We start from the raw sequence: 11,135 nt of genomic DNA, 5'->3' as shown, positions 1-11,135 counted from the left end.
CCACCAAGTTTCAGTGATTCCAATGACATCATATTCTTTTTCCTGCATTAGTAGTTCCAATTCTCCTTGTTTGTTGCCCATGCTTTGTGCATTTGTATAAAAACATTTTAGTTTGTGATTGGTTTCTCTTCCTCCCATATTTTTATTATTTAAATTGTTTTGTCTTTGTTCTTCCTTTCCACTTCCAGTAGCAGAGATCTCAATAGTATTTGTCAGCTGTATGGCTTTTTCTGGCCTTTTGCTTCCCTTCCCACATTGTTCTAGTTTAAAGCTCTCCTGATGAGTGTAGCAAGGCGACTTCCAAATAGATGTTTTCCAGTCTTCGCAAGGTGCACCCCATCTCTAGCAAGTAGTCCATCGTATAGGTAATTCATTCCGTGATCCAGAAATCCAAATCCTTGTTGACGGCACCATCGACGTAGCCAGTTGTTCACCTGTAGAATCTTATTCCACCTCATTGTTCCATGGCCATCCACTGGGAGGATGGATGAGAAGACCACCTGCGCTCCCAATTCTTTCACTTTCTTGCCTAAGTCTTCAAAGTCACTGCAGATGGTTTCCAGGTCCTTTCTTGCGGTGTCATTTGTCCCCACATGTATTAGCAGGAATGGGTAGTGATCTGTAGGTCTGAAGAGTCTTGATATCCTGTCAGACACATCTTTAATTTTTGCTCCTGGAAGACAGCACATTTCACTTGAGGTTATGTCTGGTCTGCAGATAGCGGCCTCTGTTCCTCTTAACAGGGAATGCCCCATGACCACCACTCTCCGTTTTTTCTTCACAACATTCTTCTTTCTCCATCCAGGAGGATTCTGAGGGCTTACAAGGTTATTCATTGCTGGCAAAGTCTTATTTTGCTGTATTTCTTCATGGTTCTCCTGCGTGAGAGCCTGGTACTGGTTCCTGAGCATTATGGTTGCTGACTGCCTCTCGATCCTCCTGCTTCTGTGGGTCACATGCTTCCATTCCTCTGTTTCGTCAGGTGCAGTTCGAATTTCTTCTCTTTCTGAATCATGAAGAGATAATTCTGCTCTGTCTAAGAACTCTTCACCTTCCTTAATGATTTTCAAGGTAGTTAACCTCTCTTCTAGATTTCGCAACTTTTCCTCCAACAGGGACACAAGCTTGCATTTCTGGCATATGAAGTTTGGCTTTTCCAGTGGCAAGTCTGTGAACATGTAGCAGGATATGCAGCTCACCAAATGGCTCCTGGACTCTTCCATGTTCTTATTGTTAATGTTCTGAAAACAGTGAAAAAAGCTTAAAAAAAAAAGCTTCAAAATGCGCGCGCCTACCGGCGCGCGGTTTACCGATGTCCTCTTTTCAGCTCCAACAGCCAAAATCCAGTGTTCTTTGAGCTCGCGGAGACTCTTCACTTACCCCAAAATGCAGTGGGACTATGCAAATTATCTCCTCAGGACTCCTCCCCTGGTTTACCGATGTCCTCTTTTCAGCTCCAACAGCCAAAATCCAGTGTTCTTTGAGCTCGCGGAGACTCTTCACTTACCCCAAAATGCAGTGGGACTATGCAAATTATCTCCTCAGGACTCCTCCCCTGGTTTACCGATGTCCTCTTTTCAGCTCCAACAGCCAAAATCCAGTGTTCTTTGAGCTCGCGGAGACTCTTCACTTACCCCAAAATGCAGTGGGAATATGCAAATTATCGCCTCAGGACTCCTCCCCTGGTTTACCGATGTCCTCTTTTCAGCTCCAACAGCCAAAATCCAGTGTTCTTTGAGCTCGCGGAGACTCTTCACTTACCCCAAAATGCAGTGGGAATATGCAAATTATCGCCTCAGGACTCCTCCCCTGGTTTACCGATGTCCTCTTTTCAGCTCCAACAGCCAAAATCCAGTGTTCTTTGAGCTCGCGGAGACTCTTCACTTACCCCAAAATGCAGTAGGACTATGCAAATTATCTCCTCAGGACTCCTCCCCTGGTTTACCAATGTCCTCTTTTCAGCTCCAACAGCCAAAATCCAGTGTTCTTTGAGCTCGCGGAGACTCTTCACTTACCCCAAAATGCAGTGGGAATATGCAAATTATCTCCTCAGGACTCCTCCCCTGGTTTACCGATGTCCTCTTTTCAGCTCCAACAGCCAAAATCCAGTGTTCTTTGAGCTCGCGGAGACTCTTCACTTACCCCAAAATGCAGTGGGAATATGCAAATTATCTCCTCAGGACTCCTCCCCTGGTTTATCGATGTCCTCTTTTCAGCTCCAACAGCCAAAATCCAGTGTTCTTTGAGCTCGCGGAGACTCTTCACTTACCCCAAAATGCAGTGGGAATATGCAAATTATCTCCTCAGGACTCCTCCCCTGGTTTTGATGATAACGCCGGAGAGCAGCGGATGGGTTCATTACGACCTTCCCGGTACACGTCAGAAAAAAGTTTGCGATTTCTCGGCCAGCAGCAATGACAGGTCTGATATGTTCTGCATAGACTTTGAACCACTGAAAAAGAAAAAAAAACTTAATCTCGAGCCAGAGGGTATACCTCAAACGAGTTTTGCATGGGGACAACAGAGGGGTTTCAACCCCATGTGGAGTCGGGTAGCCCGGGTCCCCTGGCTTGTAGAAACCTTACCGAATGTTCTTCCTCTGAAAGCACGAACGATGCTACTTGAGTGGATGCACACTTGTGTGTTTTCACACCGACAATCGTCTTTCGAACACCGCGGTACATGTGATAGGTCCTCCCGTTCCACTCTGAAACCTAAGGTGTAAAAAGAAGGGAGATGATTGAGACGGTTCCGCAATGACCGCTGCCCATGCAGACTAACACTACTTACGGTCAAATTGCGAACAACACCTGGCCTTTGGAGGTGTCTTAGAATCAGAAGGGCCTGGAGGTACAGAATAACTTCCCTTCGGTCCTCTTCTGATCCCCGTCCTGGACATTCTCTATGCTCGCTAGAAATGTAGGTCTTGCTTCGTCCAGTATTTTCTGGCAGTCATTCGGTGTCTTGGAGGGCTTCATCAGCGTATCGTACCTGTGGGGTGAAATACAGTTATAGCACTTTTTTACCCAACAGCCGATGTTTGGTAAAAATCTCTCAGAATATTGGGTACCTCTTGCTCACTGAGTCTTGGCAGACTCCCCTGTACAAGGTCTTACGCAGGTCCTCCGTAAAGTTCATAAACACCTCACACGCCCTGTATAGCTGAGGATTCTCTATGCTCAGTTGTGTGCCCCTCAGCTGATAGATGGTGAATCGCCGAATGTGCTTCAGTATTTTGAGGGAGGTCTGGTTCGATAGTTTGAGGCTGCTGAGTTTTTTAAAAAAATCATTCACTTTTGTGGGTTTGGTTAAGTACTCCAGAGTTATAAATCTTGGGTTGATAAAGAAAAGAAACCGTGCAACATTCGATACCTCCTGGTTACAATTAGGGACCCCACGGGTTACTGTCAAATATGTGCGGAAGCTCTTCTACATGGGGCTATTCACTGAGTGACGCATATACAAGCCGGCGGCCGTTCTAGCCAGGGAGCTTTCGTTTCTCCATTGCCTAGACTGAATGTTTTGTGTGCTGCCATCCATGGCCTCAATGGTGTCCGACTCGGGGCATGGGGCTCCCTCAAAATTGTGTGCAGACTGTTCAGGGACAGGCGCGTCCATCATATGTGAATATGACTCCACAGGGGGCACGTAGCATGGGGGCAAACAGTCTGTTGGCGCCTGGGTCTGTCCTACAGAGGTCAGCGGTATGTTTTCTAACTGAAATGTAGGTTTGTTTACTATAAAATACCCACGGCTTTCGGCAAATGCTACCACATCTTCCAGGGATTGCAGAGGCTTGAGCTCGCTGAATAGTATAGCTGTGCCCTTAGCCGCGACAAGTCTAAGTCGATCTTTGGCGATAGCCAAGTTTTTTTTTATCTCCGAGACGCTTTCGGACCTCATGCACACCCTTCTCAGATGTGTGGACAGATATCTCGTCACCCTGTGGCACACGGGGCAAGTCAGCGGTGTACGTTGGTGGATGTGGGGAAATAAGCAACACAAACGTTCACTGCGGTTTTACAACCGTGCAACATGGGGTCCTCCGCAGCCTGGTGTGGCGGTTACATTCTCCTATATGTGGGCGACAAATAACTTCTACTTACCGCTTCATAGCGACACGTTTCCCGCAGTCAAATTGAGCTTTAAAGTCCTTGCATCTGCAGCGGAGGTGATCTGAATTTCTGCCGCACCCATCCAGGCTGCATCAGCCGCTCGGCTGATTAGTTTCCGCTCTAGGGGCTAATCACTGCTCTCGCGTAACAGGTGATGAGTCGCTCGCACGGGTGCAAATCACCTGTAGTGCTGCTGGAAATATTCAAACCTGGATATATTCCTCCGTATCTTCTATACGGCATCACAGGGGTTGAGGCACCCATAAGGCAGCCACCTGCACGGTTGAAAAGCATCAGCAGCGTTGACGGAAAAAACCTAACCTATCTCATATACGTTTGTTCTATTGCGCTATATGAGAGGAACCTAATTTTCAGACATTTGGTTTGCGAGGTTAGCTTATGGGAAATATCTGTGTGCAGGAAACTTCCAGAGAGGTAGGAAATGTCAGTGAGCGCATCCGATTTCAGTTCCAGAGCGATTTGCCCGATGAGTCCTTCACACTTAGTCGTTTTCAGCCAAATTTCTGACTTTTTGAAAATTTCAATTTTTTGGGAAAATATCCAGTAAATGAGGGAATAATATATGTGAGGGTACCCCAGAAGAGTTCCAAATGTGTGGGTGAAATATATATCCCACGGGGGTAAAATTGAAAAAAAGTTGAAAAACTGTCCCCGGTTGCCCACTAGATGTTGCCAAAGAGGCAAAAAGTGAAAAAGAGCCAGAATGAGGAAATTCTTGTGAGCCGAATCCAGGTGACACTACCAAGCGATGGGACACTTTTTTGCAAGTGTCCCTGTAGAGGGTATAGGGTGACACTCCATGCAAATACTCAGTTTTGCAGACCACCGGAAGAATATATGAGAGAGAGGTACCTCTCAGCCCCGACACATTTCGACTCCCGATGAGTCCTTCATACTTAGTCGTTTTTTTGGCAAATTTCTGACTCTTTGAAAATTTCACTTTTTTGTGAAAATTTCCACTAAATGAGGGAATACTATATTATAGGGCATCCCAGGAGGGCTCCAAATGTGTGAGTAAAATATATATCCCACGTGGGGAAAATTGAAAAAAAGTTGAAAAAAAAATTTTGTGGACTTAGAAAATTTTTCAGCTTGTGTCAGACTTCCACAGAGGGGAAAATGTGAGTGAGCGCATCCGATTTCAGTTCCAGAGCGATTCGCCCGATGAGTCCTTCATACTTAGTCGTTTTCAGAAGTCACAATTTTGACTTCCAGGACCCGCAAAACGTTTGTAAATTGAGCCCGCTCCCCAGTTCCAAGCGTTTTGAGGTGTCCCCGGTTGCAGTAATGCAGCCTGCCCACTAGATGTCGCAAAAGAGACAAAAAGTGAAAAAGAACCAGAATGAGGAAATTCCAGGGAGCCGAATCCGCCTGACAGTTCCAGGCGATCGGGCACTTTTTGGCATGCGTCCCTAAAGTGGGTATAGGGTGACACTCCATGCAAAGACCCAGTTTTGCACACCACCGGCAGAATATATGAGAGAGAGGTACCTCTCAGGCCCGACACATTTCGACTCATTTAAGCTGGTTTTCACCTCCGTAGGCCCGGCTACGCGTTTTGGCTATGAGTCCCTGTTCGGCTGGAGGTCTGCACCTTGGCTGAACCCAGGCTTCCGCAGCTGCGTGGGGGGACTTTTGCTGGTTGCCTATCCAAAGTCCCCCCCCCCGCGGGCCCTGGTTCTCCACATGGGGGTGCCGTCAAGGCTAAAATCTGGATTTTTAGGCTGAGGAGAGGCTCCATGAGGGCGGATGCTTTTGTGGCTTCGACCCCAGTGCTGTTCCACATCCAGTACCCCCTCTGCAAGGGCGCCTGTACCCGAGTTGCGCTTCCAGGACTTGTGGGCTCATATCTCTCGATGACAGGGGTTTGCAGCCTCCGTACGTGGGCCAGTCCCTACATGCACCCCTGCTCTTCCTCCGATCGATCTGGCACAGTGCTCCTGGGTGGGGAGGTGGCGCCGCTCGCTCGACCTGGGCTTTGGAGCCCGCGCCGGCTTAAGGTGAGCGGTCCCCTTCCTCCTCTACCCCCGGGCTTTTGACCCCTGTCTTTGGGCGTGCAAGCCGGACTCGCCTCCCATCCGTGGAGGTGGCTGAGCTGTGGGGAGTTTGACCCTACCCGAGCAAAGTCAGCGGTCCAATGACCCGCACGGGCGAACGCCGGGGTGCCCACCCACCCACGCGTGGGGGCATCCTTTTGAGGTTACGGGTGTGAGGGACTACGCTGGAGGGTGACGCCGACACGGCCAGTCCGATAACAACCCTCGCGACCTCCGCGTCGCTGGGTTAGTGCCAGAGCCGCGACGGAACCTGACGGCCAGTTCCCCTCTCCAAATCCTCATGCCTGTCCGCCGGTGGGTTGAGGACCCCCCACGGCGGAGGCAGGTCTAAGCCAGACGGTGGTGCCGCATAGGCTTCCCCCACATGCCATCTCCCTGAGCGACCCTGTGTGTCGTCTTGGGTGCGGTTGGTGAGACGGGGCGGCTGTGGCATCCTTCGGAGGCCAGTCACCTCGCCCTCCCCGTGCAAGGGGTGTTTTCCAGACGCCTGCCGCTTCGGGACCATGCACCCCACAGCGAGCCGCTTTTCCCGTACAGGTCCCCGCACAGGCCTCTCAGCTCCCCTCGCTGCGATCTATTGAAAGCCATCCCTCGAAACAAGCTTTTGTCCCTCCCAAGGAGTTTGCCTCCCCTCCTAAGGGAACCCTGGATGCCAAAGGGGCCTGATCAACCCCCCCACGCCGTAAGGCTGCTGGTTTCAAGGCTGCTCTCAAACTCAGATTTTGCAAAACAAATCACAAGCCTCCTTGGCAGCGACAGCTATGACCGATGTGGGACACATTGTGAGCTGCCGGGCCGCGAACCCACCACGCCAAAAAGCCTCCGCCCGCGAGTAGATGTATTCGGAAGGGGGCTTAATAGTCGCCCCCGTGCAAGTCGGTGGAGGGCTTAATATTCGCCTTGTGGTAGTCGGTGGAGGTCTTAATAGTGCTGCGGTGTCCAGAAACAGTTCCAGAATTTTGGGCTGAGGCTCCCCAGTCTTCCTCTATAGAGAGGGGAAATATGTGTGAGGGTACACCAGGAGTGTTCCAAATGTATGGGTGAAATATATATCCCACAGGGGGGAAATTGAAAAAAAGTTGAAAAAATTATTTTTGTGGACTTAGAAAATTTTCACACATGTGTCAGACTTCCAGAGAGGGGAACATGTCAGTGAGCGCTACCGATTTCAGTTCCAGAGCGATTCACCCGATGAGTCCTTCATACTTAGTAATTTTTTTGGCAAATTTCTGACTTTTTGAAAATTTCACTTTTTTGTGAAAATTTTTCTAAATGAGGGAATACTATGTTATAGGGCATCCCAGGAGGGCTCCAAATGTGTGGGTAAAATATATATCCCACGGGGGGGAAATTGAAAAAAAGTTGAAAAAAAAATTTTGTGGACTTAGAAAATTTTTCAACTTGTGTCAGACTTCCACAGAGGGGAAAATGTGAGTGAGCGCATCCGATTTCAGTTCCAGAGCGATTCGCCCGATGAGTCCTTCATACTTAGTCGTTTTCAGAAGTCAGAATTTTGACTTCCAGGACCCGCCAAACGTTGGTAAATTGAATCCGCTCACCAGTTCCAAGTGTTTTGAGGTGTCCCCTGTTGCAGTAATGCAGCCTGCCCACTAGATGTCGAAAAAGAGACAAAAAGTGAAAAAGAACCAGAATGAGGAAATTCCAGGGAGCCGAATCCGCCTGACAGTTCCAGGCGATCGGGTACTTTTTGGCATGCGTCCCTAAAGTGGGTATAGGGTGACACTCCATGCAAAGACCCAGTTTTGCACACCACCGGCAGAATATATGAGAGAGAGGTACCTCTCAGGCCCGACACATTTCGACTCATTTAAGCTGGTTTTCACCTCCGTAGGCCCGGGTACGCGTTTTAGCTATGAGTCCCTGTTTGGCTGGAGGTCTGCACATTGGCTGAACCCAGGCTTCCGCAGCTGCGTGGGGGGACTTTTGCTGGTCGCCTATTCCAAGTCAGAGAGGTGTTCCTGGGTTGAAGTGAGCCTGGCCAGAACCCCCCCCGTTGGCCCTGGTTCTCCACATGGGGGCGCCTCAAGGCTAAAATTTGGATTTTTAGGCTGAGGAGAGGCTCCATGAGGGCGGATGATTTTGTGGCTTTGACCCCAGTGCTGTTCCACATCCAGTACCCCCTCTGCAAGGGCGCCTGTACCCAAGTCGCGCTTCCAGGACTCGTGGGCACGTATCTCCCGACGACAGGGGTTTGCAGCCTCCGTACTTGGGCAAGTCCCTCCACGCACCCCTGCTCTTCCTCCGATAGATCTGGCGCAGCGCTCCCGGGTGGGGAGGTGGCGCCGCTCGCTCGGCCCGGGCTTTGGAGCCCGCGCCAGCTTAAGGTGAGCGGTCCCCTTCCTCCTCTACCCCCGGGCTTTCGACACCTATCTGTGGGCGCGCACGCCGGCCTCGCCTCCCGTCCGTGGAGGTGGCCGAGTCGTGGGGAGTTTTACCCGACCCAAGCGAAGGCAGCGGTCCAACGACCCGCACGTGCGATCGGCATGGTGCCCACCCACCAAGGCGTGGGGGCCCGTCGTCCTAATCGCTCCCTGTGCGGGGAAGCACAACTATCTCCGAGGGCGGCCCTTTTCTTCCAGATGTGCGTACACAGCCAGCGGAGGCCCGCGCCGCCCCTCGTGTCCGAACGAGCGGCCTCCGCGGCGGTGGCGACAGCAGCGGTGGTGGGTGGCGTCTCCGCGCCACTGCCGAGCTTCGCGCTTTCCAGTCTTTTCCTGGATCCCTATGTCAGTGGGGAGGACGACAGAGGTGTGGAGGCAGGCGAAGGGGGTTCTCACCGTGCAAGGGCACCTGTACCCGAGTCGCGCTTCCAGGACTCGTGGGCACGTATCTCCCGACGACAGGGGTTTGCAGCCTCCGTACTTGGGCAAGTCCCTCCACGCACCCCTGCTCTTCCTCCGATCGATCTGGTGCAGCGCTCCCGGGTGGGGAGGTGGCGCCGCTCGCTCGGCCCGGGCTTTGGAGCCCGTGCCGGCTTAAGGTGAGCGGTCCCCTTCCTCCTCTACCCCCGGGCTTTCGACACCTATCTTTGGGCGCGCACGCCGGCCTCGCCTCCCGTCCGTGGAGGTGGCCGAGCCGTGGAAAGTTTTACCCGACCCAAGCGAAGGCAGCGGTCCGACGACCCACACGTGCGAACGGCATGGTGCCCACCCACCAAGGCGTGGGGGCCCGTCGTCCGAATCGCTCTCTGTGCGGGGAAGCACAACTATCTCCGAGGGCGGCCCTTTTCTTCCAGATGCGTACACGGCCAGCGGAGGCGACAGCGGCGGCTGTGGGTGGCGTCTCTTCGCCACTGCCGAGCTTCGCGATTTCCAGTCTTTTCCCGAGCCCCTACGTCAGTGGGGAGGACGACAGAGGTGTGGAGGCAGGCGAAGGGGGTTCTCACCGTGCAGTGTGCCCCAGCCCGACCGTCGCCTTTCCCCCTCGACCCTCGTCCTCCCAAGCGGCTCGGCAGGGAGAAGGAGAGAGAGAGCGAGAGAGGGAGAGTGGAAACCCCAGAGCCGAGGGGTTATATGGAGAACGGGAGAAGGAGCGAGGGCCAAGAGGTAGGGAGTACGGTGAAAGGCCGACCTGGGATTCCCCCGCGCTCCCGCCCCCCGGGGCGCGGAGCAGCCCTGGGAAGAAAAGCCGCTCGGGCATCCCTTTGAGGTTAAGGGCACGAGCGGGAAGAGGGACTACGCTGGAGGGCGACGCCGACACGGCCAGGCCGACTACCTCCACGTCGCCGGGTTAGTGCCGGAGCCGCGGCTGACCCCGAGGGCCAGCCCCCCTCTCGCAATCCTCGTGCCTGCCCGCCAGTGGGTCGAGGACCCCCCGCTGAGGAGGCAGGTCTAAGCCAGACGGTGGCGCCGCATAGGCCCACCCCCACACGCCATCTCCCCGAGCGACCCTGTGTGTCGTCTTGGGTGCGGTTGGTGAGACGGGGGCGGCCGTGGCATCCTCCGGAGGCCAGTCACCTTGCCCTCCCCGTGCAAGGGGTGTTTTCCAGACACCTGCCGCTTCAGACCACGCACCGCACAGTGAGCCGCTCCTCCCGCACATGTCCCAGGTGCTGCGAGGGCTCCGTTCGCCGGCCCCCCCAGGGAAGCCCCACACCATCCCACATCCTCTCCTGGATGCCGCACACCTTACCTATACCCGTTCTGTCCGGGCGCCCTGCCGCCACGGGGCTCTTCCGCCGCCCTCTCTTCCCGCAGGCCTCTCCTCTCCCGAACCTCGACGCGGTCCAGTCGTGATGGGGGGCTACCTGGTTGATCCTGCCAGTAGCATATGCTTGTCTCAAAGATTAAGCCATGCACGTGTAAGTACACACGGACAGTACAGTGAAACTGCGAATGGCTCATTAAATCAGTTATGATTCCTTTGATCGCTCCAAACCGTTGACTCGGACAACTGTGGTAATTCTAGAGCTAATACGTGCAAACGAGCGCTGGCCGCCAGGAATGCGTGCATTTATCAGACCAAAACCAATCCGGGGTCCCGGGCGCGGCGTCGGGACGGTCCTCCGCAGCCTCTCCCCTGCTGCGCTCTCCCCATAAGCGTTGCGACTCTGGATAACCTCGGGCCGATCGCATTTCCCCGTGATGGCGACGATCCATTCGGGTGTCTGCCCTATCAACTTTTGATGGTACTTTCTGTGCCTACCATGGTGACCACGGGTAACGGAGAATCAGGGTTCGATTCCGGAGAGCGAGCCTGAAAAACGGCTACCACATCCAAGGAAGGCAGCAGGCATGCAAATTACCCACTCCCGACCCAGTGAGGTAGTGACAAAAAATAACAATACAGGACTCTTTCGAGGCTCTGTAATTGGAATGAGTACACTTTAAATCCTTTAACGAGGATCTATTGGAGGGCAAGTCTGGTGCCAGCAGCCGCGGTAATTCCAGCTCCAGTAGTGTACACTAAAGCTGCTGCAGTT

The sequence above is a fragment of the Phyllobates terribilis genome, unplaced genomic scaffold (assembly GCF_046119375.1).
Source record: "Phyllobates terribilis strain yellow unplaced genomic scaffold, ASM4611937v1 Scaffold_10__3_contigs__length_209671492, whole genome shotgun sequence".
In the NCBI taxonomy this organism is placed as follows: domain Eukaryota; kingdom Metazoa; phylum Chordata; class Amphibia; order Anura; family Dendrobatidae; genus Phyllobates; species Phyllobates terribilis.
The sequence above is the reverse complement of the archived record's forward strand: the minus strand, read 5'-3'. Positions refer to the sequence as shown.